Source organism: Macrobrachium nipponense, chromosome 35 (genome assembly GCF_015104395.2).
Source record: "Macrobrachium nipponense isolate FS-2020 chromosome 35, ASM1510439v2, whole genome shotgun sequence".
Taxonomy (NCBI): domain Eukaryota; kingdom Metazoa; phylum Arthropoda; class Malacostraca; order Decapoda; family Palaemonidae; genus Macrobrachium; species Macrobrachium nipponense.
The window spans coordinates 13,777,774-13,781,841 of record NC_061096.1 but is presented as its reverse complement, the minus strand read 5'-3'; positions in this window follow the sequence as shown (position 1 = coordinate 13,781,841).

The following is a 4,068-nucleotide window of genomic DNA, read 5'->3' as shown; positions in this document are numbered from 1 at the left end:
CAAAGTTGAAGTAGTAGTATAGCTTCCAATTATCCATACTTGCGTAATTGTCCTATTTAATTAGGGTTAAGAAAATGTCCCTTTCTGCAATCTTCTCAAGTAACAAGTCATGTCGGAATTCCCTCTGCAAAGTTCTCTTCATAACATTCCAAATATCATCTTACTCTGTCATTAATATTCCGAATTCAGATATATGAATTCCTTTCTTTAGTCTAATTTGAATTAATTTTGATATTTACCCTGTAAAGTTCGCCTATGAATCAACTCTCAATCATATGCGTATTACAATCTTTCTGTCTGAGGTCGGGATCGAAGTCAGTACTATGGAACCCTTCTTGCTACATTTGATTACAGTTTTTTTTGTTATCCTCCAGATATTCCAAACGTTCTGCCAGCGCCATTCATCTCTCTGTCTCCCGTCTTTTTATTCTGATGACTCGGCAAAGTCATCCCATCCGCCTCTGCAAAACACACCTGGCAAGACTCGTTATCAGAAATCTTTAGTTTTAATGTTCTTGCTTTATTATGTAAAGTTACTATTTTATGAATCGTATGACTAACCATTACCAACTTGATAAAATTGTATCAGATTTGAATATATTTATCTATCCTCACTATCAGATTTGATGTTTGATAGCATAGAATTGACATATTCTTTCTCTTGAAGAGTCACCACCAGCTTGCCTACACGACGATATCTGCCCCCTTCTATCCATCCATCCGCCTTTCTCTAGCGTCACAGGACAGTCTCCCTTGTCTGTCCCGAACCCACTACAAACCGTCCCTTCTCAATTTCGTATCAATTCGTACCGAAACGAGTCTCTGCCTTTTCAAGGACTATTTATTTTTTAAATCTCTTGTCATCTCTCTCTCAACAGGGCTCATTTAGAACCACAGCAATGATTGGCTTCCTCTCCGCCGATATTTACAACAATATTGTAAAGTTTAATACTACAACCACCGTGCCTACAACATTAGCTGACTGGTCGTTAACACCAGTATCCGGTGAGAAAGTGCTTGCTATTTAATTCCAAAGACGAGGCCCCCAGGTCATTAATGGAATATTTTATATGGAATCTATAACCCTTCACTACTCTCTTCTCTACTCTGGGACGTGATGCATTATAATCTTAGGCCGTAATGACTTCCTGCGGCTGTCGACTATTGAAGTAGCATCTATTCTTATGTTATATATATATATATATATATATATATATATATATATATATATATATATATTCCTAGTAGATTACACAGCATAACTTAAAAAAAAGACATTAGAAAAACTGAAATGACTGAGTAAAGCACTAATAAAAAAAAAATTGGAATTACAACAACTGTTGTCCTCTACATAAGAATTAATAATAAATTATTTTGCATTACTTGCTCTCAAATACATTCATATAAAACTTCAGTATGACTATGGTCATACATCAGGCCTATATAAATATATGAACATTATCTAGAATAAAAGATTGAAAAATAATACTGGATAAAAATGAAGTCTACCTACTATGAGATTCAAGGCCTCTTTAACACTGTTTTTTCGCAATAACTTTTTATCTATGCATTTCATAAATATAACGCTTATTCAGAATACATATTATATCTACACATAAATTTTGACTGTATTCTGCATTACGCAGGTTGAAAAAATTTGGTACTTATAATGTAAAAGTGACTTTTTTTGAAGACGGGCCAACTTACTCAGAGAAAAGGTTTCGAACGCACTCGTTACGTAACTTATGACAGCATTTCTTCCCTCTTTCTCAGTGGATGATGGCTACACGTAACGAAGGCTAAACCTCTGGCGACAATGACATACAAATTAAAATACAAGCAAAGCAGTACACTTTTATAAACTCCACTGATAATTGTCATAATGAACAAACCAACAAAATATGTTAATAAATACAAAAACTCTTCGATTATTAGTCTAACTCCCAAAATAGGTTTCCTAAGAAAATACAGTCTACTTTATAGGTCACAATCAGATTGACAAGATGTATGGAATAGTTGGTAATTTTCAAAAACATAGTAGACAAGCTTGATTTGATAACTGCTATATCCAATGTCAAGCAATTTTTATTTATTGACTATCTACCTATTTACTGAAAAAAAATAGCCGGTACCGTATATTGGCTTTAAACCTTCACCAATAATTATCGTCAGAATGATGACTTCATGAGGCTCCACCCACTTTCGCCTCGTTATAATTCAGGATAACACTGAAGGCTATCATGGGAATTGTTGGATTAGAAAATTTAACTTCTGGCTATAAAAACTAATTTCTCGAGTAGTTGTAAGAAGTGCTAAATGATCGTCAAGGATCCCAGCAGTTGGCCTAAACGTTTAATTCATGTATATTACTGCTATACTATTGCGGCACTACTGCTACAGTAGTATTACTACGCTAGCACTGATACCCCACCCACATCTATGTATCGCTCCGCCATTCATAAGTCTTTGGGTTTCAGAGCCGATGGAATTTCTGTCTTGTGGATGGGCGGGGCAACATTACGTCAAAAGGTGTTTACGTTGCTTACGTAATGAATGTTTTTCGACTCTTGGCTCGTAATCATTGGCCATGGCGTCGGCTAGATCATTTTTACTCTATAAAAATTAAAACTATCGGGTTTAGGTTATTGATAATGCTGACAAAATTTGTGTGTGGTTGTAAAATATACACACGTCAACTTTCAGTTACATCCGATGCTTTGACAAGGAGCAAAGTCCAAAAAACCGTGTTACAGAGACCCTGAATCTCATAGTAGTATATCTTGTCATGTAAGATCCATGTCTTCCACAAACCTGGAAGCCCAATAAAATTATATATATATATATATATATATATATATATATATATATATATATATACATACATACATTCATACATACATACATACATACATACATACATACATGAAGATAAAAGGCCAATAAAAACATTATTTGAACGTTACAACCATAGTATATTTCGAGCACTTCCTTCTGTGCTCTTGATCAATGGTAAAATATTGACATTGGATATCGTACAAGCGTATATATACAAAGCATATATAGGTGTGGCAGTAAGTCTTTATTGGTATGCAGGTGACAGTTGACCCAGGAAGGATGGAAATTAAACTATTCCTTGGTGTCTTCTGGCCTCATCGCCAGAAGACTTCAGGGAATAGTTTAATTTCCATCCTTCCTGGGTCAACTGTCACCTGCATACCAATAAAGACTTACTGCCACACCTATATATGCTTTATATATATACGCTTGTACGATATCCAATGTCAATATTTTACCATTGATCAAGAGCACAGAAGGAAGTGCTCGAAATATACTATGGTTGCAACGTTCTAATAATGTTTTTATTGGCCTTTTTTCTTCCTTTTTAATTTATTATATATGTATATATATATATATATATATATATATATATAGATATATATATATATATATATGTGTGTGTGTGTGTGGTGTGTGTGTGTGTGTGTGTGTGTGTGTGTGTATATTGCAACGAAGTGCCGAGTATCTGGTTACTACACTTACCATTCATTTATTGTTGCCTCACAAAAGCTAGACACCTGAATCCTCATCACAGGTACTAAACGACTGAATACTCTAAAGGCAACAGTGATCCATTAGCAACTTACCAATATTGCAGAAAATCAGACTAAGTTCATCAAAACAGGTGTGAGGTAATCTTGCAAGTAATTAAATTAATCAAAGGGCATCACTCCATCAACAACTTTAAAAGTCTAAGTATTTCCCTGATTTCAGAAGTCTAAGTACTTCCCTGATTCTAAGTCACTTCAAGTTAATTGAAGGAAAACAGATCAATTACCACTCTATGTTTCTACCTAACATCAACATAATCAAATGCAAATATTAGAAATGAAAACACTTATAAAAATTTTAAAAACAAAAATTTATTATTAAACTCAAAATTTATAAGTGAAATTCACAATATCAGGGAAAATTACTGTTACTTGAAAACAAAGTAAGGTTTAATTAATTCGTGAATCAATTAAGTAGAATTAAATCAAAATTAATTTATCACAAAATTCAAGAAAATTA